The 25,803-nt window shown below is 50.3% G+C and overlaps 15 non-coding genes across 15 annotated transcripts; 14 read left to right on the top strand and 1 right to left on the bottom strand.

The window, feature by feature from the left end:
• The first annotated feature begins 275 nt into the window (after positions 1 to 275).
• Trnal-aag (transfer RNA leucine (anticodon AAG)) lies at positions 276 to 357 on the top strand. The gene has a single exon. It is a non-coding gene; the product is annotated as a tRNA-Leu (tRNA).
• Positions 358 to 435: 78 nt separating this feature from the next.
• Positions 436 to 517, top strand: Trnal-cag (transfer RNA leucine (anticodon CAG)). The gene has a single exon. It is a non-coding gene; the product is annotated as a tRNA-Leu (tRNA).
• Positions 518 to 791: 274 nt separating this feature from the next.
• Positions 792 to 863, top strand: Trnae-cuc (transfer RNA glutamic acid (anticodon CUC)). The gene has a single exon. It is a non-coding gene; the product is annotated as a tRNA-Glu (tRNA).
• A 382-nt stretch (positions 864 to 1,245) lies between these two features.
• On the top strand, positions 1,246 to 1,317 carry Trnah-gug (transfer RNA histidin (anticodon GUG)). Its single transcript has one exon. It is a non-coding gene; the product is annotated as a tRNA-His (tRNA).
• Positions 1,318 to 1,604: 287 nt separating this feature from the next.
• Trnal-aag (transfer RNA leucine (anticodon AAG)) lies at positions 1,605 to 1,686 on the top strand. The gene has a single exon. It is a non-coding gene; the product is annotated as a tRNA-Leu (tRNA).
• Positions 1,687 to 1,764: 78 nt separating this feature from the next.
• On the top strand, positions 1,765 to 1,846 carry Trnal-cag (transfer RNA leucine (anticodon CAG)). Its single transcript has one exon. It is a non-coding gene; the product is annotated as a tRNA-Leu (tRNA).
• Positions 1,847 to 2,120: 274 nt separating this feature from the next.
• Trnae-cuc (transfer RNA glutamic acid (anticodon CUC)) lies at positions 2,121 to 2,192 on the top strand. Its single transcript has one exon. It is a non-coding gene; the product is annotated as a tRNA-Glu (tRNA).
• A 382-nt stretch (positions 2,193 to 2,574) lies between these two features.
• On the top strand, positions 2,575 to 2,646 carry Trnah-gug (transfer RNA histidin (anticodon GUG)). The gene has a single exon. It is a non-coding gene; the product is annotated as a tRNA-His (tRNA).
• Positions 2,647 to 9,141: 6,495 nt separating this feature from the next.
• On the top strand, positions 9,142 to 9,223 carry Trnal-cag (transfer RNA leucine (anticodon CAG)). The gene has a single exon. It is a non-coding gene; the product is annotated as a tRNA-Leu (tRNA).
• A 646-nt stretch (positions 9,224 to 9,869) lies between these two features.
• On the top strand, positions 9,870 to 9,941 carry Trnah-gug (transfer RNA histidin (anticodon GUG)). Its single transcript has one exon. It is a non-coding gene; the product is annotated as a tRNA-His (tRNA).
• Positions 9,942 to 15,689: 5,748 nt separating this feature from the next.
• On the top strand, positions 15,690 to 15,771 carry Trnal-cag (transfer RNA leucine (anticodon CAG)). Its single transcript has one exon. It is a non-coding gene; the product is annotated as a tRNA-Leu (tRNA).
• Positions 15,772 to 16,417: 646 nt separating this feature from the next.
• Positions 16,418 to 16,489, top strand: Trnah-gug (transfer RNA histidin (anticodon GUG)). Its single transcript has one exon. It is a non-coding gene; the product is annotated as a tRNA-His (tRNA).
• Positions 16,490 to 24,069: 7,580 nt separating this feature from the next.
• Positions 24,070 to 24,141, top strand: Trnac-gca (transfer RNA cysteine (anticodon GCA)). The gene has a single exon. It is a non-coding gene; the product is annotated as a tRNA-Cys (tRNA).
• A 274-nt stretch (positions 24,142 to 24,415) lies between these two features.
• On the bottom strand, positions 24,416 to 24,487 carry Trnaa-cgc (transfer RNA alanine (anticodon CGC)). The gene has a single exon. It is a non-coding gene; the product is annotated as a tRNA-Ala (tRNA).
• Positions 24,488 to 24,605: 118 nt separating this feature from the next.
• On the top strand, positions 24,606 to 24,677 carry Trnaw-cca (transfer RNA tryptophan (anticodon CCA)). The gene has a single exon. It is a non-coding gene; the product is annotated as a tRNA-Trp (tRNA).
• Positions 24,678 to 25,803: the final 1,126 nt, after the last annotated feature.

Raw genomic sequence — 25,803 nt, 5'->3', positions numbered from 1 at the left:
TTGCCTTGCTGTCGCTGCAGTGACGATTGTGACTCAGTGTTTGAAATCACGGTGCCCTCTTGATTTTTCACTCATGTTCCGCAGGCTGCAGGTGGCACTACCAATTCATTATCAACACGTAATGCCGCCGCACCAGAGCGCGGGCAGCTGCCTGTGTAGTGAATCTCTGTTCGAAGAAGGCATATGTTTGAGGTGCAATGGATGAGCAGCCAGTCGCAGCAGAACAGGAAGCTGTGTCGTGGACTGTTTCTACAAAAGCGAAGAACACTGGCACAGGTAGCGTGGCCGAGCGGTCTAAGGCGCTGGTTTAAGGCACCAGTCTCTTCGGAGGCGTGGGTTCGAATCCCACCGCTGCCAATTTTTTCTCGTTTTTTGTGCCATTGCGGTGTTTTCTCGTGCGGTAGAACGCAGCTCCTCTGACAGCCGTGCGGCGTCGGTAGCGTGGCCGAGCGGTCTTAGGCGCTGGTTTCAGGCACCAGTCTCCTCGGAGGCGTGGGTTCGAATCCCACCGCTGCCAATGTTTTCTGTCTCGAAAGCCGGAGCACTGACTACCCGCGACGAAAGAGCGCAGCAAGCCGTGAGCGTCTCTTTCTTAAATTGTCGCAGCACAGTGCGCGGTGCAACGACATGATTCACAGGGGCAGTTTGGTGTCATGATGGCTGGCGTTCGTCTCCACGAAATGTGTCCCGAGCATGCCGTTGTACAAAGTGGGAGCGTCTATTTTTACAGTTGTCGTTAAGTAGCGTGCGTATAGATTGCTGTGTTCGCTGGAGGAGCCCTTGTGCCGTTGTCCGGTGTGGTCTAGTGGCTAGGATACCTGGCTCTCACCCAGGAGGCCCGGGTTCGATTCCCGGTACCGGAAATGCGCATTTTGTTGCTCCTCTTATGCGACTTGGCCCGACTTAGCTCGACTGACGCTCCGCTGACGCTTGCAGAAAACTACGTTAAGTACGATTCGGCGTGACAAGTGACGGCGAGAGCGATGCGACATCTGTCCACCTCTTATCGAGGCACATACCTGTGGTCAACAGACTTGGAGGACTGCAAGCCATTGCCACGGGGGTTGAATGCAGCTAACCACACTGTTTGGTGTCCTAACAGCGCAGACACGTTCGTTTGCCAGTATACATATAATGGAGATCGCGTCTGACACAGCTGTGGGGAGACGCAGTGGTGTGTGGGCCGAGCTTTGCTGTTCATCGCCACTTGCAGTCGCGAGAACTGCTGTCGGCGGTGCTTCCGTGGCCGTGATCGTCTAGTGGTTAGGACATTGCGTTGTGGCCGCAATAACCCAGGTTCGAATCGTGGTCACGGCAATTTTTAAACTTTTGCCTTGCTGTCGCTGCAGTGACGATTGTGACTCAGTGTTTGAAATCACGGTGCCCTCTTGATTTTTCACTCATGTTCCGCAGGCTGCAGGTGGCACTACCAATTCATTATCAACACGTAATGCCGCCGCACCAGAGCGCGGGCAGCTGCCTGTGTAGTGAATCTCTGTTCGAAGAAGGCATATGTTTGAGGTGCAATGGATGAGCAGCCAGTCGCAGCAGAACAGGAAGCTGTGTCGTGGACTGTTTCTACAAAAGCGAAGAACACTGGCACAGGTAGCGTGGCCGAGCGGTCTAAGGCGCTGGTTTAAGGCACCAGTCTCTTCGGAGGCGTGGGTTCGAATCCCACCGCTGCCAATTTTTTCTCGTTTTTTGTGCCATTGCGGTGTTTTCTCGTGCGGTAGAACGCAGCTCCTCTGACAGCCGTGCGGCGTCGGTAGCGTGGCCGAGCGGTCTTAGGCGCTGGTTTCAGGCACCAGTCTCCTCGGAGGCGTGGGTTCGAATCCCACCGCTGCCAATGTTTTCTGTCTCGAAAGCCGGAGCACTGACTACCCGCGACGAAAGAGCGCAGCAAGCCGTGAGCGTCTCTTTCTTAAATTGTCGCAGCACAGTGCGCGGTGCAACGACATGATTCACAGGGGCAGTTTGGTGTCATGATGGCTGGCGTTCGTCTCCACGAAATGTGTCCCGAGCATGCCGTTGTACAAAGTGGGAGCGTCTATTTTTACAGTTGTCGTTAAGTAGCGTGCGTATAGATTGCTGTGTTCGCTGGAGGAGCCCTTGTGCCGTTGTCCGGTGTGGTCTAGTGGCTAGGATACCTGGCTCTCACCCAGGAGGCCCGGGTTCGATTCCCGGTACCGGAAATGCGCATTTTGTTGCTCCTCTTATGCGACTTGGCCCGACTTAGCTCGACTGACGCTCCGCTGACGCTTGCAGAAAACTACGTTAAGTACGATTCGGCGTGACAAGTGACGGCGAGAGCGATGCGACATCTGTCCACCTCTTATCGAGGCACATACCTGTGGTCAACAGACTTGGAGGACTGCAAGCCATTGCCACGGGGGTTGAATGCAGCTAACCACACTGTTTGGTGTCCTAACAGCGCAGACACGTTCGTTTGCCAGTATACATATAATGGAGATCGCGTCTGACACAGCTGTGGGGAGACGCAGTGGTGTGTGGGCCGAGCTTTGCTGTTCATCGCCACTTGCAGTCGCGAGAACTGCTGTCGGCGGTGCTTCCGTGGCCGTGATCGTCTAGTGGTTAGGACATTGCGTTGTGGCCGCAATAACCCAGGTTCGAATCGTGGTCACGGCAATTTTTAAACTTTTGCCTTGCTGTCGCTGCAGTGACGATTGTGACTCAGTGTTTGAAATCACGGTGCCCTCTTGATTTTTCACTCATGTTCCGCAGGCTGCAGGTGGCACTACCAATTCATTATCAACACGTAATGCCGCCGCACCAGAGCGCGGGCAGCTGCCTGTGTAGTGAATCTCTGTTCGAAGAAGGCATATGTTTGAGGTGCAATGGATGAGCAGCCAGTCGCAGCAGAACAGGAAGCTGTGTCGTGGACTGTTTCTACAAAAGCGAAGAGCACTGGCACAGGTAGCGTGGCCGAGCGGTCTAAGGCGCTGGTTTAAGGCACCAGTCTCTTCGGAGTCGTGGGCCCGAACACATCGCGCGCTCGCTCCGGCGTGTCGGGCGGTGTTTACGTGTGCTTCGCGGTCGGCGGCGGTTCGTCGCGGTGCCTGTTTCTTCGCTGCGGTAGTCAGCTGAACTGTAAGTTAAGATGGATTCTGAAGACCGAGAAAATATTATCCAATGCGAATTTGATAGAAACGTCACCCGACCGTCTGCTTTCGAAATTCATTCGTGGATGAAAAATGACTTGAAAATTCCTGAAAGTGATGTGGTAGGCTTGCAATTGGACGCGTTTCTTAACTCTTTGTTTGTAAAATTGAAATGTCCGGAACTGTGTGATGCCCTCGTAAGTGAAAACGGTGTTGTACGAAAATTCAAACACTCTGACGGGACAATTAGCAATGTTACTCTGTCGAATGCTGGTTTTGGTATTCGGAATGTTCGAGTATTCAATCTTCTGTTTGAAACTAGGAATGAAACAATAGCTCGTAGCCTTATGCCTTATGGCACAGTTTTGTCGATTACGAAAGAAAAGTGGTCGTCCGCTTACATCTATCAAGTTGAGAACGGTATCCGTAGTGTCAAAATGATTGTGAGGAAGCACGTTCCTTCGTTTTTGGTTATGGCCGGCCACCGGTCTTTTATTTCGTATAGTGGTCAGCCACTGACCTGCTCCTATTGTAATGCCACAGACCATTTTCGGCAAAATTGTCGTCGGCGTCGGCACCCTGTGCAGTTGCCGCCCCGTGGGCAAGATGACGACGCGTCGTACGCTACCGTCTTGTTAGGTGTTCCCCGTTCACCGGCACGTTCCGTGGACACGGAAACACCGTTAGATGATGCGGTCGCGATGGATACCGATGCCCCTGCCACCGGTACTGATTCTGTTCAAGACATGTCCGTACCTTCTCAGTCAGTTCTCGCAGCTACTGTATCGATTCCACCTCCGGCTGTGCCTGAAGTTCCGGTGCAGACCGCATCAGAATCCGTGCAGGTGGCCACCCCTCCAGTTGCTCTTGTGGATACGTCAACCTCAAATTTCGAACTTCAAGGTGTTCCGGACGGGACTCTTGCCTCACAGGAACCGAAGCCAAGGCGTGAAAGTGTTTCGGAGAGGCGTGGTACTACTGAACGCTTCCGCAGTGCCAGCAATTCACGGATTTTAGAAAAACGTTCCTTTTCTCGCGGACAACGCAGCCCGTCTCCGGAGTGGAAGCAGGTTCCACGTCCGAAGTCGAAACAAAAGCCGAAATCTGTGCAAAAGCCGGCGCACAAGCCCTTGCCCCGCCCCGTAGTCGAACCTCGGCCGTCGGTTGCGGCGGGGCGTCGTCAACTACGTCCTGTGCCGAGCAGTCAGCCAGCGCCTACGACAAGTGTGTCGGAAGACAGGCGGGAAGAGGTTGTACGGCAGTTAAAGGAAATGTTGCACCACTCTGATGTAAATCTCGTAATGGACACTATGACGTCTCAGGAAACGAACCCGGCCCAACATTCGGTTAAGCGTAAGGCTGAAGACAATCCCCAGCGGCGCCCGCGCCCCCCTTCGCAGGATTCCGCGTCCGCACCTCCCACACAAGAACCGTCTATTTTGGCTGCACCGTCTGCACGTTGTGACTGGGCAGACGATATGGAGGAGGAGGGTGGGTCCACCCCCGCCGTCTAATTTGTTTTATTTGTTTTTTCCCTATAGTATATGGTAGCACGCCCACCATCTGTCGTTGCTACTATTAATCTTAATAAATTGGAGTCACCGGTGAAGTTTGCCAGTTTTGTGGGGTTTTTAAATTACATTGCTGCTGACGTAGTGTTTTTGCAGGACGTTCTGATAGATATACTACACTCAATTCCGGGCTATCAAGTTCTCTTGAACTTTGATATCGAGTGTAATTGTGGTACTGCTATTTTAATTCGTGTTGATCTTGACTATAGTAATGTTGCTACCATTCCTAATGGTCGTGGTGTGGCTTGCACGATCAACAACGTCCGATACATTAACGTGTACGCCCCTTCTGGAGCCGACGGGCAGCCGCATCGCCGTGTGTTTTACAGTAGTGACGTTTGTCACCTTTTACGGGGCCCCCACCTGCCTGTAGTCATGGGCGGCGATTTTAACTCCGTGCTGGAAGATAGAGATCAGGAGCCACGGCCGTATAAGTGCCTCGAATTACAGACGCTCGTTACGGAGATGAATTTAATTGACTCATGGTGGTATTTACACCCGCGGGACGTGGGATTTACTTTCTTTTACCCCACGGGAAGGAGTCGGCTCGATAGAATTTATGTTTCTCGTGATAAACAGCACTGTCTTACGGAATCCTCTGTCCACCCCGTAATTTTTTCCGATCATTGTGCGTATGTCTGCCGCTTTCATTCTCTGTTGGCGATTAAACCCCGCGCAAATAGATTATGGAAGTTTAATGTGCGACATCTCTCACACCCACATTTTGCGCCGGTTATCGTGCGTGTGTGGCAGAGGATGCTGAACTATCGCGGTCTATATGCCTCCACTTTTTCTTGGTGGGTAGAATCTGTTAAGCCGGCATTACGTAAGACCATTCTGGAATTCAGTCAGAATGTTGCTCACTGGGAGCGATCTACATTGCAATTTTACGAAAGCTGTTTAAATGATGCCATCCACTTGAACACAGATAATCCCGCTCTTCGGATGGCGACGATTCGGCGTATAAAACACCGTCTTCTGGACTTGAAAAGGGAATCGTTGCGCGGATCTGTCGTACGGAGCCGGGCCCCCGGGCCGCTTGTTGATGAAGCGCCTTCCGTATTTCATCAGCTGCGCGAACGCCGGCGCGCAAAGCGACGTTACGTCACAGAGCTGGAATCAGCTGACGGTGCGCGTCTTCATAGCCAGGCGGCAATTCTTGCCGAGGCCCACCGTCACTTCGTCGAACTTTTCAGTGAGAAACACACGGATGCTGCCGCGATTTCTGAGCTTCTCCACGACGTTCCATACGTCTTATCCGTAGCGGATCGACGTAGCCTCACAGAAAATTTTACCGTGGAGGAAGTGCGTGATGTCTTAACCCTCTGTTCCCAGAATAAATCACCGGGCGCTGATGGGTTGCCACCGGAGTTATATGCATTTTTGGCACTTGTTTGGCTCGGCCCTGACTGATGTTTATAACGAAATTTTAAATGGCGTGGATGTCCCTGCGTCCTTCCTGGAAGGTATTGTGGTCTTGGCTCCAAAGGTTCCAGTCACCAGGAAACTGTGTAATCTTAGACCGATCACCCTTCTTAATGGTGATTATAAACTCTTTACCAAATGTGTCTCCTTTCGCTTGAAGCTGGTTATGAAAAAACTGGTTAGTCCCTTTCAATACTGTGCAGTGCCGAAACGCACTATCTATGGTGCAGTGTCGACATACCGGGATGCCATTGCCTATGCTTCGACGAATAGGATTCCTTTTGGCATTTTATCCATCGATTTCGTAATGGCATTTGACAGAGTTAGCCACCTCTATCTCCGGCGAGTGCTACGGAAATTTGGTTTCGGTGTACAGTATATAACTATGATTTTTAACCTTTCCAAACATTCCACCTCACGGATTAGCATCAATGGCTTTTTGTCGGAACCTGTACCACTCCGCTGTTCTGTCAAACAAGGGTGCCCTCTGTCAATGGCGCTTTACGCAATATCCTTAGATCCTTTGTTGCGTAAATTGCACAGTGCTTGCAGGGGAATACGTATTGGGGATGAGAAGCACGTTTGTCGCGCTTATGCCGATGACCTTGGCCTCTTGGTGTCCTCGGCCACCGACTTCGATAAAATACGCGCGGTTCTCACCCAGTATGAACGAGCATCCGGTGCGAGCATCAATACCCGTAAGACGGTCTTTCTGCCCGTTTATGCGGCGTCACGGGGCTTCATACGCCCATGGTTTACAGTGAAACGGGAACACAAAATTTTGGGTGTTCGTTTTCAAGCCAATCTGCTACAGACTGCGTCCTACAACTGGCGTATTGTCTTAAATGGCATACGAGCTCTGGCTCGCCTGTCTGCTACTCGCACCCTAGCATTAACACAGCGGGTGCATCTAATCAATGTTTTCTTGCTCAGTAAGGCCTGGTATCTCGCTCAGTTATTTCAGGTACCTAAGAATTTGGGCAGAGCCATCACACAGGCAGTCTATTGGCTATTGTGGAGGGGATATATTTTCAAGGTGTCTTACGACACATGTACTTTACCGCGCGAACAGGTTGGACTCGGCCTCATTCATTTTGCTATGAAGGCCGCTGCGTTGCTCCTTCATCGGACGAGCGTCACCATTGAACAAGATCCGTCGGGCCCAACAGCTGTTCTGTTCGTTCTTCATCGTCCGCTATCTGAAGCAGCACCTCTCGACCCGACTACAATACCGTTTCAGTTGCGTTATGTTCGAGAATACTTCCTTCAGAAAAGTTATCTGGCCGCCGAAGTACTCGACCATCGAACACGGACTGTGAAAGGTGTCTACCAGGGACTAAGAGGACGGCCAACCGGCAATAAGTTGGAGGCGCGCTACCCGCGAGCTGCGTGGAGGACGGCGTGGGCTCACGTTCACGCTCCCTTCCTGTCAGCGGAAGTCAGCAGCTTTTGGTATCAAGTGGTTAACAGAATTATCCCCACCAACGAAAAGCTGCGCCGTATCCACTTATCTCCGTCAAGCTTGTGTGAAGACTGTCGACAAGATGACATCTTAGAACATCGTTTCGTGTGCCTGAGGTCACAGTCGACTTGGAACATTGCCGCCAGGATGCTCGCACTTATCAACCGGACCAGCGCTGCCAGTTTTTCTGCGGACACGGCTTTGATCCCGGACTTTAAACCGTATCCGTCTACGAAGCGTGCCACTACCGCATGGATCGTGGCTCACACAGTTTTCGCCATCCTGCATATGCGACTTACGGGCGACTATGCCTATTTGGTTTATTTGTCTACGCAACATGACCTTACTAAAACCAGGAAAGATTATCACCAACTCTTTGCCAACTTTCTGCAAATTGCACTCGCATTTGCCCACGACAAACTGTTATAATATCAACTTCACTGTGCCAACCTATATATTCCTTCCGTGTTTTGAATTGTCTTCGAGTACGAAACCATGATCACTGCAAATTGAATGAAACAGGAATCGTGCATATCGTACACGTACGATGCTTCCGCTTGTGCGGGACTGCCATGTGGAAACTACGACGAATGTTTCACAACGTTTTATCTTGTGTTAGTGTGTGTGTGTGTTTCGCTGTCATTCAGTGCTTTCTTTATGTTTTTATTCATTTTTTCAACGTCTGGTTCCTCCGACATCGGCGTCCATTCACGGATGCGTTGCGCACGCAGCTGCCACGGAGATTGTTTTGCTTTTGAAGAAAGGAGGATTTTTACTTTATTTTTAACACGTCGGAGAGACTTGTGTTTTCCTTCTCCTTATCCGACAGACAGTTCGGACTGGTCGGGAGTACACTTATTCCTTTGACATGTGAGTCGATACTTTTATTTCTTGTGACTGTTCAAAATGCTTCGTGGCGGCCAGTAAAATAAGTAATAGAAACATACTGTCATGGAACGCGTGACGGGTATTCCTACCCTATGACTGAGAGGACTAACTCAGGCAGTATTTGATTTTTTATTCTTTTTTCAAATTTTATTCTTTCTTTTATTGCGTTTCGGTGCACAGTGCCTGATTCGCTGTCATTATTTTATTTTTTATTTTTATGGAGTGTAGGCGCAAAGCGACTCCATCGCTGTCATAAGGGGCATGCACTTTCACTTCAAGAGGATTATAGTTTTCCTTCGATGCATCGATCGCGGTGAAAATACAAAAGAAATTTTCCTCGCAGGAATTTAGTGTCTCCGATTTCATCGCTTCACCTTGAAGATCAACGTCTTCCACAGGACGTCGACGCGAAAGGACCTGTACCGAGGAGTTTCCGCTTTTCAACTGAATGGCCAGTGCAACAGTTCGTCTTTGATGTTTGGAAGCAGTAACGTTTTATTTTAAAGCTAAAGAAGCTCGCCGAAGAAGGCGTAATTGGAGAGCGCAAGGCCGGGCTATAAGGGGAGTTGGGAGGACCGAAAAAAAAAAAAAGCTGCCAAATTTTTCTCGTTTTTTGTGCCATTGCGGTGTTTTCTCGTGGGGTAGAACGCAGCTCCTCTGACCGCCGTGCGGCGTCGGTAGCGTGGCCGAGCGGTCTAAGGCGCTGGTTTCAGGCGCCAGTCTCCTCGGGGGCGTGGGTTCGAATCCCACCGCTGCCAATGTTTTCTGTCTCGAAAGCCGGAGCACTGACTACCCGCGAAGAAACAGCGCAGCAAGCCGTGAGCGTCTCTTTCTTAAATTGTCGCAGCACAGTGCGCGGTGCAACGACATGATTCACAGGCGCAGTTTGGTGTCATGATGGCTGGCGTTCGTCTCCACGAAATGTGTCCCGAGCATGCCGTTGTACAAAGTGGGAGCGTCTATTTTTACAGTTGTCGTTAAGTAGCGTGCGTATAGCTTGCTGTGTTCGCTGGAGGAGCCCTTGTGCCGTTGTCCGGTGTGGTCTAGTGGCTAGGATACGACTTAGCTCGACTGACGCTCCGCTGACGCTTGCAGAAAACTACGTTAAGTACGATTCGGCGTGACAAGTGACGGCGAGAGCGATGCGACATCTGTCCACCTCTTATCGAGGCACATACCTGTGGTCAACAGACTTGGAGGACTGCAAGACATTGCCACGGGGGTTGAATGCAGCTAACCACACTGCTTGGTGTCCTAACAGCGCAGACACGTTCGTTTGCCAGTATACATATAATGGAGATCGCGTCTGACACAGCTGTGGGGAGACGCAGTGGTGTGTGGGCCGAGCTTTGCTGTTCATCGCCACTTGCAGTCGCGAGAACTGCTGTCGGCGGTGCTTCCGTGGCCGTGATCGTCTAGTGGTTAGGACATTGCGTTGTGGCCGCAATAACCCAGGTTCGAATCGTGGTCACGGCAATTTTTAAACTTTTGCCTTGCTGTCGCTGCAGTGACGATTGTGACTCAGTGTTTGAAATCACGGTGCCCTCTTGATTTTTCACTCATGTTCCGCAGGCTGCAGGTGGCACTACCAATTCATTATCAACACGTAATGCCGCCGCACCAGAGCGCGGGCAGCTGCCTGTGTAGTGAATCTCTATTCGAAGAAGGCATTTGTTTGAGGTGCAATGGATGAGCAGCCAGTCGCAGCAGAACAGGAAGCTGTGTCGTGGACTGTTTCTACAAAAGCGAAGAACACTGGCACAGGTAGCGTGGCCGAGCGGTCACAGTCGGCTCTCAGCCGTGGCAGCGTGCGGACGGCCCCGCGCGCCGGCCAGTGCTCCGCTGCAGGCGTTGTTTACTTCCGCGTCGTAGCTTCAAGTCTTGTGTCCGTCCACCATGAACAACATGTCGAGCGCTTACCGCCGTGCGACCCTTAAAGTTTCCTTCCCAGCTGAACATGCGCGACCTCGTGCACATGAAGTTGAAACGTTCATACGTGAAGAAGTTCGTTTAGATCCTAACCACGTTATCGGAATCCATTTTTCGATCATGAGTAGTGTCGTTTATATTAAAATGACAAACACCGAGGTGTGTGAAGATGTTATTCGCCGCCATGCCAATGGACTTAAGTTCAAATACTCTGATGGTCACGTCGGAGCTGTTACACTTGAACTCGCAGAGTACGGTCAACGTACGATTAGGGTGTTTGAACTACCTTTTGAAGTACCGAAGGACGAAGTTGTCTCTGCGTTACAACCATACGGTAACGTCATCGGTTACGTAGAGGAAAAATGGCAAACCTTCACGACCTACCACGTCCTTAATGGTGTGCGTCAGGTCAAAATTGAACTGAAGAAACATATACCATCATATCTGACAATTGGCGGGGTGCGAGCCATTGTCATGTACGACGGCCAACCCCGAACATGTGCGGGTTGTGGACAAGAAGGCCACGTCAGATCCGCCTGCATGCGACGCCGCCTGATCCAGACGCCGGTCGGCGAGGAAGCGTCCCCAGCGGTGATCACTCAGATCCCTGTCACATATGCCAAGGTTGCCAAGGAAGGTAGCATCTCTCCACAAGGACTTCCTGCTTCGTTGCCGTCGTCTGATCAGGTAGATGCGATCGCTACTGAGAATCCTTCTGAGGTGCTACAGACGCCAGATCCTGCCCTGCCGAATCTTCGCAGCAATGTGACTGACAATGCTAATGAGATGGACGTTGATCCGGGAGTGGTACCTACTTCTGCTTTCCTTCAGACTGGTCCGGAGTCAGACGAAAGCCACCCGCAATCAGACTCTGAACGACATGTTCGAAAACAAGGGACGACACGAAAGAGAAAGAAACGTAGCCGTACACCCCCTGATGAATCCATTCTACGGATGGATACCAGGGATGCAGACCCGAAGATGGACGGCAAACCGCTCTTTGATGACCAAAAATCTGATGCGAACGACCCGCCACAGGCGACCACTGGCAGCGACCACCCCTCCTTACTGGCGCCGTCGCCCCCACAGGTCGACGTTGAAGAGAGCCTATCTGCTGAGCCGAAAACTACGTCTCCTCTCCACGTGGATGATGTGCACAGCCGATGCCCTACCGCAGAATCAGTCTCCTGGGCAGACGACGTGGAGATCGACGGGACTGGGGTGGACGGTGCTGATGATGGGGCGCCCCCATCGGTTGCGCCCGCGCCCGCAAACTCTCCACAATAGCAGCCTCTTCAGTGGACCGGCAAGATCGACGACCTCTCGCTCCTGAAGAAGAAGCCCCACCTGTGCCTGTGGGACTCCAACACCAGCATTATCGTGTCGCAACGATTAACCTCGCGACCATTCGTGCGCCCCACAAATTAGCGCTGCTCCGCGATATGATTTATGATGCGGACATAGATATTGCGCTTTTTCAGGAAGTGCACGTCGCCGATTTTTCACCACCACATGGCTTCACGGCGCATCTTTCTCCCGCTTCGGACACCGGTAGTGGTGTTGCCATCATCTTACGCGAAGGTCTTCCAGCCGAAGATGTCCTATACCTCCCCAACGGCAGAGGTATGGCCCTTACTCTCTTTGGTGTACGCATCGTCAACATTTATGCGCCGTCGGGCTCCAGCTACCATCGTGAACGCAATGCCTTCTTCGCGACTGAAGTTACACCCCTTTTTATGGGACCACACGATGACTGGGTCATGGGTGGAGACTTCAATTGCACCCAGCGACCTCAGGATCAATTGCCGCGTCACTCACCATGCGCAGCTCTGGAAACAGTCGTCACGCGGCTACAATTTGTTGACACGTGAAGACATGTTCACGGTGATCTTTTGGGCTTTACGTACCACACTGCGCATTCCTCTAGCCGACTGGATCGCATCTACATCTCGCGATCCCTTATTCAACACACTCGACAGGCTGAAATCTGGCCTGTTGCTTTCTCAGATCATGAGGCTTACTTCTGTGATGTTGTTCTCACAAGACAGGCAGTATGGCACGGACGTGGTTTATGGAAACTGAACACGGCACTTCTTAATTCACCTGACTGTCGACTTCTAATAGAAGACACTTGGATCACATGTAATAGACGCCGACCCACGTATCCGTCTACCATATCCTGGTGGATCCAGTGTGCAAAACCTGCTCTTCGAAAAACTTTGATCCGGTATGGCAAAGATGTTGTCGCCTGGAGGAAGAGCACTATGGACTTTTATTACAGGATTCTACGAGAATGCTCCACGATGCCAGCCTCCCCTGAGCGCCATACAAGGGTGAACCATGCTAAGGCCCAAATCTCCAATCTCATGCGAAGGCATTTGGAAGGAGCGATAGTACGATCTCGTACTGCTGATCGCATGCCTCATGAACATCCATCGATGTACCATATCATCCAAGAACGCCAAAATCGACGCCGAAAATTGATTCACGTCCTAACAGATCAAGAAGGGCGTCGCTACGTAACCCAATCTGCAATAGGGAATGTGCTTCACGCCCACTACCAGCAGCTATACGCCGCAATTCCACATTCCCCAGAGTTGATCGAGGAAGTCACACAGCTCCACTTCGGTGGTATCCCAGGCGATGCGGCGATTGACTTGATGTCAGAGGTGACTGATGAGTAAGTCCGCGATGCGATCCGGGCAGGAACCATCAATCGCTCCCCAGGACCCGACGGTCTTCCCCTCGAATTTTATCGCACCTTCCGTGATTTGTTAGAGTCCACCTTCACCTCCATCTGTCGGGAACTGATGTCTCCGGAAGTACCTGTGCCGGACGCTTTCATGGAAGGAATTATTATTCCTGTACATAAACCGCATGGTGGCAACAATATCAGTGATTATCGGCCCCTCACCCTCCTTAACAGTGATATGAAAATCTTCACTCGCCTTTTGGCAGCACGACTTAAAAACGTTGCCCGATATGTTGTGTCGCCAGACCAAGCATCTTTGGGAGGGGATAATATCCGCACGGCTTTATGCCGCTACAGGGATATGATCGCCGTTACCCAAGCGCAACGCCTCTCTGGGGCACTTGCGTCTTTGGACTTTAGTCAAGCTTTTGATAGGGTTGACCATTCGTTCCTTACGGCCGTTCTCCACCGTATGGGTTTCCCAGTCGCCGTTATCACGGTAGTGATGCGCCTTCTGCGGGGTGCCTCGTCCAGGATTATGTACAATGGCAGACTCACTCCACCGATAAAAATAGGTCGATCCGTACGTCAAGGTTGCCCTCTATCAGCGATTTTGTACGCCTTTTCCTTGGAATCCTTGCTATGTGGCCTAAGACAACGTTTGGTAGGGTTGTCCATAGATCGCTACCGATTCTGTTGCACGGCCTATGCTGACGATGTAGTCATCTGTTTACGTAATGCCGACGAGGTTCGAGCTGTTTTGACGTGGGTAGCGACTTATGGTGAGGCGTCGGGCAGCTCTTTAAACGTACGTAAGTCACAAGTTATGTTCATTGGCACGGGACTTCCCGTGGAGTGCGTTACACCTCTCACCACCGTTGATACCATTCGCTGTTTGGGAATAGATTTTTCATCTGATCTCCGGCGTTCAGCCACCATCAACTGCCGACGCCTCCTTTTAATGATCAGAGCAGGTCTTATGGACCATCGCCTTCGATCCCTAGATATTATCCAACGAGCTCGATATGTCAATATATATATATCGCATCCCGAGTTCCCCATGTAGCACAAGTTCTACCTTTCCCGCTTACTGTGGCACGTCGCATGTTGGCAGCGATGGCATCTTTCGTCAGCTCTGGGTTGTTGTTCAAAGTTAACTATGCAACCCTTACTCTTCCCCGTGAACGAGGTGGGATCGGTCTGTTTCACGTGCCGGATAGAGCTCGTGCCCTATTTGTCAGCTCCCAGATGACGGTATGGACACGTTGCCCAACGAGCCTCACTGGTCTCCTCCTGTCAGCATATTCGCCGGTCTCACTGTCAGCCCCAGTGATGATCTCGGATGTTCCGGCCCAGTTCCATTATATACGGTACTTCTTTCTTGACCTCAGTTATCTACGCCTCACCTTACCAAGACCGCTCTTACTCAAGACAAAGGAAGTATACAATGTCCTCCAATTAGGTCGTCCACCTAACGCGATTGAACAAAAGTTCCCCCAGGTTGACTGGCGTCATGTATGGCGCGCGGTGTTCGCCTGTTACCTTGACACGAATGTTCAGTCTGTCTGGTACCTAACTGTCAATGGTAAGCAAATCAACCAATTTCGCCTTCATCGTATCCACCTCGCCCAATCACCTCTATGTTCCACGTGTGGAGTGCCAGACAATGATGAACATCGGTTTGTTTGCGGACCGGCGGCGGAGGTTTGGCACTTGGTTCGACGTATTGTGGCTTTTCTAACGCGGGACATTCCGGATCGGATTACTCCCCTTTCATTATTATTTCCGGAACGTGACTATTTTCCTCGGACAAAGACCAATGCTGTGAATTGGATTCGAGGACATGCCATTCACTACCTATTTGGACAAACTGTAGACTCTGTACTCGATTTTTGGACATACCTCAATGACCGTCATTATGTCGTTGTCCGTCACCCAAAATACAGACAATTTTTCTCGAACTTCCTTGGGAGTGCTTTCCACGACCCGCCTCGCAGCTGGAATGTGTTAAGCCAAGAGAGAAGAAGGTTTCCTGTTTGAACCAATGAACATTTCTGAACAATTCAACTGAACACATAAATTTCGAGAAGACGTGACTCAACATATTACCAGCGTGGCGCAGAAGGCCTCTGATCAAATACGCAACAAAACTACACAAAAAAAAAAAAAATAAAAAACAATAAACATAAAATTTAAAAAAAGGAAGATTTTGTTGTTTGTAAGGATAGCCCAAACCTTGATTTCCCATATTTCCCCTGGTATATAGGCAGCACTCTGGAGTAGGTTTAGCCAGGAGCCAACGCCTGAAGTGGACCAGTTTTTTTTGTTATAGGATGAAAAGTGGCGGTGGCACTTAGGTCTTTTTTCTGTTTTTTTTGTTCCATTTCATTAAGGGGCTTTCAAAAAAAGTTGGTAAAAAAAATAAGTTAAAAAAATATATAAAAAAAACAAAAAAAAGCGGTCTAAGGCGCTGGTTTAAGGCACCAGTCTCTTCGGAGGCGTGGGTTCGAATCCCACCGCTGCCAATTTTTTCTCGTTTTTTGTGCCATTGAAGTGTTTTCTCGTGGGGTAGAACGCAGCTCCTCTGACCGCCGTGCGGCGTCGGTAGCGTGGCCGAGCGGTCTAAGGCGCTGGTTTCAGGCGCCAGTCTCCTCGGAGGCGTGGGTTCGAATCCCACCGCTGCCAATGTTTTCTGTCTCGAAAGCCGGAGCACTGACTACCCGCGACGAAACAGCGCAGCAAGCCGTGAGCGTCTCTTTCTTAAATTGTCGCAGCACAGTGCGCGGTGCAACGACATGATTCACAGGCGCAGTTTGGTGTCATGATGGCTGGCGTTCGTCTCCACGAAATGTGTCCCGAGCATGCCGTTGTACAAAGTGGGAGCGTCTATTTTTACAGTTGTCGTTAAGTAGCGTGCGTATAGCTTGCTGTGTTCGCTGGAGGAGCCCTTGTGCCGTTGTCCGGTGTGGTCTAGTGGCTAGGATACGACTTAGCTCGACTGACGCTCCGCTGACGCTTGCAGAAAACTACGTTAAGTACGATTCGGCGTGACAAGTGACGGCGAGAGCGATGCGACATCTGTCCACCTCTTATCGAGGCACATACCTGTGGTCAACAGACTTGGAGGACTGCAAGACATTGCCACGGGGGTTGAATGCAGCTAACCACACTGCTTGGTGTCCTAACAGCGCAGACACGTTCGTTTGCCAGTATACATATAATGGAGATCGCGTCTGACACAGCTGTGGGGAGACGCAGTGGTGTGTGGGCCGAGCTTTGCTGTTCATCGCCACTTGCAGTCGCGAGAACTGCTGTCGGCGGTGCTTCCGTGGCCGTGATCGTCTAGTGGTTAGGACATTGCGTTGTGGCCGCAATAACCCAGGTTCGAATCGTGGTCACGGCAATTTTTAAACTTTTGCCTTGCTGTCGCTGCAGTGACGATTGTGACTCAGTGTTTGAAATCACGGTGCCCTCTTGATTTTTCACTCATGTTCCGCAGGCTGCAGGTGGCACTACCAATTCATTATCAACACGTAATGCCGCCGCACCAGAGCGCGGGCAGCTGCCTGTGTAGTGAATCTCTATTCGAAGAAGGCATATGTTTGAGGTGCAATGGATGAGCAGCCAGTCGCAGCAGAACAGGAAGCTGTGTCGTGGACTGTTTCTACAAAAGCGATGAACAGTGGCACAGGTAGCGTGGCCGAGCGGTCTAAGGCGCTGGTTTAAGGCACCAGTCTCTTCGGAGCCGTGGGCCCGAACACATTGCGCGCTCGCTGCGGCGTGTCGGGCGGTGTTTACGTGCGGATCGCGGTCGGCGGCGTGTGCTTCGCGGCGCTGTTTCTTCTTTGATTTGTTCTTTCTGTGAGTACCATCGATCTCGATAATTCAGAGAACCGTCAGAATAATATTCAGTGCGCGTTTGACAGATCCGTGCGTAGGCCTACTGCTTTCGAAATTCACCAATGGGTTAAAAACGACCTTCAATTGCCGAAAAGTGTAGTCCTCGGCGTTCAACTTGACGCATTCCTCAATTCGTTATTTCTGAAACTGTCTTCTCCCGATATGTGTGACACAATAGTGAACGTAAATGGTGGTGTCCGTAAAATTAAGCACCTTGTCTGTACTATCAGTGATGTTGTGATGTCGAATGCGGGTTATGGTATACGCACTGTTCGCGTATTTAACCTGCCTTTTGAAGTGCGAAATGAAACTATTGCTCGTAGTTTACTTCCGTACGGTACAGTGCTTTCGATCTTAAAGGAGAAATGGTCGTCAGCATATTATTATGATGTTGAAAATGGTGTTCGCTGTGTCCGCATATTTGTTCGACAGCATATACCGTCCTTTGTTTTTGTTGCTGGCCATCAGGCCTTTATCACTTATAGCGGCCAACCGGCGACCTGTTCATTTTGTAACGGTACCGGACATTTTCGACAGGACTGTCCGAAACGTAGTCGCCCTGTGCAATTACCACGGACGGATGGTCAGGACGAGGTGACGTGGGCGGCGATCGCGCTTGGCGCCTCCCCCGCACGTGCGCATCGTGTGTCTGACCCTGAGATTGCGGCCGACGCTGTTGCTATGGACGTTACACCTTCCGTTCCTGTTGCTGATAGCTCCCCGGCGTTGCCTGTGATTTCTGTGCCCGCAACTGTGGAGGCCCCGTTGCCTGCTCCCACAGCTGTCGATAGAATTGAGCCACCGATAGTGTCTGAACCCGCACCGGCAGCTGTAACGCTGTCCCTGTCGGAACCCGTTCCAGAGGCTGCTCCCTCTGTTGTGACTGAGAATGTGTCTGCTGTTGCCACCGCTGTTGTCGATAGTGAGGAGCGTCTTGCCGCCCCGGCGGAACCTAAACCGCGTCGGGAAAGGCCGATTGAGAGAGCTGACAACGTCCCCCGCTTTCGAAGCGCTAGTATTTCAGGTGTTTCTTCTCGTAAGGGGGCGAACGCCGTCCCCGGTGGTGACTTGCGTCCCACCTTACAAGTCCACCTCCAAACAGAAGAAATTGCAACGGGCCTCGCAGCGCGCGGCTGTTGACTCGCGGCAGGTGTCGGCTGTGCCGCTCACAGTCAGCCTGAGGCGTCCGTGAGTTCCGCAGAGTTTAAGAGGGACGAGACAGTTCGTCAGCTCAAAGTTTTCCTCACTCAAACGGACCCTGTCGTGACAAGCGATACGGCGATGGACGTTACTCCGAGCGTGCCGCCTGCACAACTGGCAGGCAAACGCAAATCGGACGACTCACATTGCCGTCGCATCCGGCCGCACTCGCAGGATTCTGGATCTGATCCTCCCGCCGGCGCTGGACCTGCCACAGCGGCTCCGTCGGGTGCCGCTCTTGATATGGACACGGAGGTGGTTCACCCCCCCGTGTTTTCTAGTGCAAAGTGTGACTGGGCGGCGGACGTGGAGGTGGATGAAAGGACTGGCAGCGGTACGTAAAGTGCCTTTGCTCCTCGCTTGGCAGCGTGAATGCATCCCTCGTTGTGTACGTCTAAAATTGTTTTTTGTGATGTTTCCTCGTCTGTGATGTGTGAAACCGGTCTGTTGCACGTTTTAATCGATACTGTCACACGCACGTGTAGTTCAGGCAGCGCCACTGCACCCATCGTTGTGTCCTTTTATTTGTTGTGTATTTTAACTGTGTCTGGTACTTTTAAATGTGTCTGGTGTCCGCCGCTCGTGGGAGGCACATTTTAGTCGTTCTTGCCGCTAACTTGGATCTTTACGGCTGCACGAGTGCTTTCCCAGCTGTGCACATTTCTTTAGTCTTGTTGTCTAATTTAACTGTGTATGGGTTCTGACTCGCGTTGCTTGTGTGTTTTCCCCGTTGCTCTCAATACCATGCGCTGTCTTAAAGGCGCACGTGTCGCTGTTGTAGTGCACAATTTTAAATTTTCTACGTCTGATGTGTGCATCCGTTGCGGACACATTCTCATTGTGAATGCCGACGATCTGCATAGTCTTAGCAGCGCGTGTGCATGCATTCTTGTGCGGAATTATTTATTGGTCTATGAATGTGTGTGGTGTATGTTGTACGTCGTCGGCACATTTAGCCCTTGGTGCCAACACCTTGGCTGCTGTTTGTGGCCTTGATGCGTCCACCGATGTGCACGCTTCTTTAGTTCTTATTTCTTATTTTTATTATTTATTGTTTTAGATTGTGTATGGTACGTGCCCCACGTCGGAGGCACAGTCTCCCCGTTTATGCCGACGAACTGAGTGGAATAGTATTGGCGGCGCACATGCAATTTTATTCTGTAAGTTTCTTTTACTATTTTACCTACGTCTCCTATCTACACCTGTTGGGGGATGGCTTTTACCGTTGTTGTCGACTGCATGCGTCGTTTGACGGCGCATATGCCCTTTCGTTGTGCCACCTTGCGACCTGTAACTTTTATTTGTGTACAGCGTCGGCGGTTTGTTTTTCACCGCTCCTGTTGATTGCCTGCGTCGACCTAGCTGTGCCGGGGCACCTCTATTTGTCTGTGCTTACATGTTGGTGTCTTACCTGTGGCTGGTGTCTGCTAGCCTGCGGTGGATCATTTTCGCCGTTCATGTTCACATGTTGCTTTGCATTGGCGGCGTCGTTGTGACCTTTATTGTGGACCCTTATTTCGTGTGTATTCCGTGTATACTATCTGCCACCTGTCGGTATGCCATGTTCGCCGATCTTGTCCACGACACGCGTTATCTTCGCAGCGCTACTGTTTCGCTTCTTGTGAACACTGCATTTGTTGTTCCTTGCGTTGTGTATGGTTCCTGACACGCGTCGGTGGCATATTCTTACCGTAAATGTTAACAAAATGCGTAGTCCGCATAAGGTCTTTGCCTTAAAAACTCTTTTATGTGAAACCCGTTGCCATGTCGCCTTTTTGCAAGAAGTGACACGTGAGGCTCTGATACTTCTAACCGATCTGAGTGACTACGTTATTGTGGATAATGTGGTGTCCGACGATGTCACCGGCACTGCTATTGTAGTCTGCCCCGGCCTCACTGTCACGAATATTGAGTGTCTCCCTACTGGCCGCGCTATTGCGTGCACTATTGAAGGCGTCGTGTTTGTTAATGTTTACGCTCCTTCCGGCAGCGACTACGCGGCGCGGCGGCTCTTTTATGGTCAGGAGCTGTGTGGGGTTTTGCATCGGAACGCCGCTCATATCATTTTAGGCGGTGATTTTAATGCGGTCAGGCCGGTTATTTTTTCAGATCACTGCAGTTATTTTTGTGAACTTTCTCTTCCACTTTCTAGGCCTTCCTATCGCAAAAATCTATGGAAGTTTAACTGCAGCCTGCTCGCCGACACCCATTTTAAGCAGTCCTTTACTGATATGTGGCACAAACTTTTGCAGACTAAACCCGGTGATAGTAGCGTCCTCGAGTGGTGGGTTGGCGCTGCCAAACCTGCCGTCCGGACCTTTTTAATTAATTTTAGCCGCGACGCAGCGCACTGGCGTCGCTCGACGTCACAATTTTATCAGAGCTGTTTGAAGGACCTCGCCCGACAAGTTACGGCCCAGCCGCATCTTCTCCCCATTTTCAAACAATTTCAGGCCGAACTTTTGACCGATCTGCGGCGGAAGGGTAGAGGGGCGGTTACTCGGAGCCAGCCTGTGGGTGCCGTGGACGGGGAGCCGCTCTCTATATATCATCTCAACAGAGAGCGGAAGATGCGCGAACGATTGGCCTTTAATGCGTGGGTCACTCGGGATGGAATAAAGACCTCCGACAGGGTGACGATTGAGAATGAAATCCACGCACATTTTGAGTCCCTTTTTCAAGATGTTGATGTCGATCCCGCTGCGCTGCGTCGTATTTTACAGGGGGTTCCTAATGTTTTAAGCCGCACAGACCGTGTCCATCTTAATGAGGCTTTTACGTCCGACGACTTGCACGAAGCTGTCAAGCGCAGTCCTAGGGGGAAATCTCCCGGAATGGACGGCATTCCCGCTGAATTTTATTTGCAGTTTTTTAACCTTTTACGCGATACTTTAACTGCTATCGCCAATGAAGTTCTTAATGGCGCTCCTCTAACACCTGATTTTGCAGCGGGGTGCATCACGCTCCTTCCGAAATCTAAAGCGACGCCGACTATACATACTGTTCGACCGATCACTCTGTTGAACGCGGATTATAAGATCATGGAGAGGTGCGACGCGCACAGACTGCGGCAAGTCATGCCGCGCGTTCTCTGTGAACATCAGACGTGTGCTGTGCGTGACAGGAATATTTTTGATGCCGTTCTGGCCTATAGGGACTGTATAGGCTTTGTACGCGGTAACGGGATTCGGTCGTCAGCGATTATGTTGGTCGATTTCCAGAATGCATTTGACAGGGTTGGCCATGCCTATTTACGGCGTGTGATGGTTGCCATGGGGTTTGGCCGTAAGTTTACCCACACGGTTCAGGGTTTTCTGCGCAATGCCACGTCGAGTGTCATCGTCAATGGGTCCCTCAGTCCACCTATACGTCTAAATCGCTCGGTCCGACAGGGTTGCCCATTGTCAATGACCCTTTACGCTTTGGCGCTCGACCCGCTGCTGCGGTCTATCTGCAACGAGTGTCCGGGGATCCAACTTGGGGAGAACGTCTTACTTGCCGGGCTTATGCCGACGATCTTGGGGTGTTCTTGGGTCGGCCGGCAGGTGTAGATAGCCTGTACTCTGTTCTCCGGCAATTTGAGAAGGCGACGGGGGCCATTGTGAATGTTCACAAGACCGTTTTGCTCCCCCTTACTCCTCGGATGAGCCATGTGCGACGAAATTGGTTCAGTGTTGTGCAGCAGCACAAAGTCCTGGGGGTTATTTTATCTGATAATCCTCAGCGCATGGAGGCTCTGAATTGGCGTCCCACCTCACACAAAATCAGGGCGGTCGTTAAAATTCATGCGGCCCGCCATTTGTCGCTTTATGATAAGGTGCAGCTTATCAATACTACCATCTTAGCTAGAGCGTGGTTTTAGCACAAGTTCTCCCGGTACCTAAGCTCCTAGACCGCACTATTAAACAGGCCGTCTACTGGCTCCTTTGGAAAGGGGACATTTTCAAAGTCTCCTTAGCCACCTGCACCTTAAATCCAGCCGATGGGGGACTCGGTCTGGTGGATTTTTCCGCCAAATGCGCGGCACTCCTCCTCAAACGGACTACGGCCGTGTTAGATAAAGGTACCAGCAGTGCCACGGTCATGTTGTTCAATCACTATCGCCCACCTTCTGTAGTTGCCCCGGTCTCTGTCAGCCACATACCCTTTCCGCTGAATTACGTGCGGCGTTTTTATTTTAACAACAGCTATCTTGCGTATGGTGGCTCCAGCGGAGGCCGTGTCGGCGACATTATCCGTGCTCTGCGGGGATCACCGGCCAGGGACAAGTGGGAGTACCGCATGCCACACACTGACTGGCGAACAGTTTGGCGAAACATCGCCACACCCGTCCTTCCTGCTCCTGTTAGAGCGACGTGGTATAAGGTCGTCAATGGTACGATTCCTACAAATGCTAAACTGCACACTATTCATCTGAGTCCATTCCCCGCCTGCGAAGAGTGCCATGACGAAGATACCATTGAACATCGCTTCGTGTGCCGTCGGTTCCGAGCTGTGTGGGACACTGCTCGCGATATGGTGCGTCTCGTCAACAGGGTGTCTCCAGCGCAGGTGACAGTGGCAGATGCGATCGTACCCCAGTGTAAGGCGTTTCCGACCGCCAAACGCAATGCCACTATCTGGTTACTCGGTCATACAATACATTCTCTATTTTGTCTCAAACTGACGGATCGTCTGGATTTTCTCACATACTTATGGGCTGAACATGGCAAGTACCGTGTTCGAAGAGACTATGCTATGACTTTTGCAAATTTTTTGCATGTCGCCTTGGCGCATGCTTTTGCTCTTTTACCGATGTCGACTTAATTAAAATTACATTTTCTTGCTTAAAACTATGACGTGATAGTAAGAGACCTCGTCTTGCGATGAATGTATATTCAGTACCAGAAACGAAAAATCTAACGTAAATGGGAGACTTTTCTCCCTTGGGAACTGCCTCGTATATGGTATTATGCGAGGATATTTTGTTTACCTTTCTTTATTTTCTTATTGTTTACCACTCTGCCATGTAGTGGTTTAGGATCGTGATGCCGAGGAGAGGCGTTGCATGAAAGTGTCCCCTTTTCTTTTTTGTGGACATTTCTTTGTGTTTCATTGATTTTAATTTGGTCAGGATTCCTGGTGTGTTTTTCCTTATTGCATTGCATTATTTTCTTTTCTTTCTCGTCTATTCGGGGTGATCACCGCTACTCCTTTCTTCGCGGTGTACATCCGCGTTTAATTTCTGCATTGCTGGATGGCGTTTTGCTTTGTGTACTGACTGGACCTTTCCTTGACTCCTTCCAGGCGGTTACCTATCTATAAATATATCTATACTTTTTTCTTTTTCTTTTTCGCACTTAACGAAGCCTTCATGTAATTACTCTGATTTCCGTGAAGATGCCTACGTTTCTGTTTTCCCTTCTCACAACGTGTGCCTCAGAGGCAAGAGGCTCACTTTGCAACTTTCTTTCGTCAATGTTTGTTTTCGTTTCAGTTACAACTGGCACCAGCACTGGCTATAGCTGAGAAGCTCGCCGACGAAGGCGTTTTTTGGAGAGCGAAAGGACTGGCTATAAGGGGAGATGGGAGGCCCTAAAAAAATAAAAAATAAAAAATAAAAACAAAAAAAATAAAAACAAAAAAAAGCTGCCAATGTTTTCTGTCTCGAAAGCCGGAGCACTGACTACCCGCGACGAAACAGCGCAGCAAGCCGTGAGCGTCTCTTTCTTAAATTGTCGCAGCACAGGCGCGAAATGTCTAGTATTTTTGATATTTATATCGTTTAACGCTAATATATAACTGAGAGATAATGATCACGCAATATTTTGCTCGATTAGACGTCTTTAGCCAGGCAGAGTGTAATACTTTTCCTTAAGTTATGGGAATAGGAAGATCGTGAAAGGGGGTATGGCTCAGTCGTAGAGCATTCGACTGCAGATCGAGAGGTCCCCGGTTCAATCCCGGGTGCTCCCTTCATTTTTCAGTATCTCGAAAAATCAAAAGACGATTGTCGCGGTGAGTTGCAAATACATGTTTGAGATGCACTCCGCACGCCATACCGAAGGCTTTGGAGCAACATTTCAATGGGAGGATCGCAGCCAAGGGTCTTGCAGGTCATCGTCCTCCCGCAATGAGGTCGAACTGTACGAAATCCACTTGCTTGGGGGAAGAATCTGGTACACTGAATTTTATAGAATATGGTGATAGGCAAAAGTTTTCATGTATTGCTGCACGGAGAAACAAAAATTGGAGGAGCTGGGATTTGAACCCAGGACTTTCTGCATGCGAAGCAGACACTCTACCACTGAGTTACACCCCCGGCAGAGCAAGTACATCTGTGACGAGTCTCTCCTGGATCCTACTGTCATTATTTCTTAGGTTTGAACTGTACAGTAAGTGTTCGAGGAACCTATTCATGACAAGACCTAAGCAGCGTCAACTCCGTGGCGCAACGGTAGCGCGTCTGACTCCAGATCAGAAGGTTGCGTGTTCAAATCACGCCGGGGTCACAATGAAATTTTCGTTTACGAAAGCCATAGGCGAGTATGTCAGTTTAATCAGATACCAAACGATTACAGAGAACGGACGAACAGAACTTGCTTGAAAAAAGCTACTAGTGCAATTTTCGCATTCTGACATTAAGGTGAAGGCGCCGACTCGCACTTTCTCCAGGCGCGAAGTGTCTAGTATTTTTGATATTTATATCGTTTAACGCTAATATATAACTGAGAGATAATGATTACACGATATTTTGCTCGAATAGACGTCTTTAGCCAGGCAGAGTGTAATATTTTTCCTTAAGTTATGGGAATAGGAAGATCGCGAATGGGGGTATAGCTCAGTCGTCAGTTCCGCTTGAGACGCGCTGGAGTGAGGAAGTGTCGCGAGCTCCGAGTCCCTAGCGGTGTTTACGTTTTGCTGTTTGTCTCTCATCGCGTGTTGTGTACCCGTTACGTGTTACCGTTCCGTGTTGTGTCGTTTGTCGGTTTGTGATTTGTCAAGTGTAAGTGCTATTAGCCCGAGCTGGGTTAATTAGCAGCATGTCACGTTTGTTTCCAAGGAAGAATACAATCAAGTTTCAGTTTGACAAGTCAACCAGGTCCGTTCAACCAAGCTCCCTTGAAGTGCACGACTGGATTGTGGACGTTGTTGGCATTACATCAGAGCAAGTGCATACTGGTTATTACGATCTGGAGCAGTATTGTTTTTTCGTCAAACTGCTGGACCCTCTTGTGATGGAGCGTTTACTGGCAAACAATGGTGGCACGATCGAATTTCTTCACCGTGATGGAACTGTGAGTACTGTTACAATTTCCACAGCTGATCTCGAGTACAAGAATGTGAGAGTGTTTAACTTTCCACCCGAAGTAGAGAATTGCTATCTGCGAGAGGTCTTATCTGCATATGGCGAGGTTAGGACCATTAGGAATGAGTTGTGGTCTCGTGAACACCGATTGCAATGTTATAGTGGAGTGAGATCTGTGGAGATGCATGTTAAAGTCAGCATTCCATCACATATTATGGTTTGTGGGTACAAGGTACTAGCCACGTATGCCGGTCAGACGCCTACCTGTCATATTTGCAATGAGAGTGGGCATCTGCGTCAGGATTGTCCGCGTCGCGTATTTGTCCTAA

Source organism: Schistocerca cancellata, chromosome 3 (assembly GCF_023864275.1).
Source record: "Schistocerca cancellata isolate TAMUIC-IGC-003103 chromosome 3, iqSchCanc2.1, whole genome shotgun sequence".
NCBI lineage: Eukaryota > Metazoa > Arthropoda > Insecta > Orthoptera > Acrididae > Schistocerca > Schistocerca cancellata.
The sequence above is the reverse complement of the archived record's forward strand: the minus strand, read 5'-3'. Positions and strand labels throughout refer to the sequence as shown.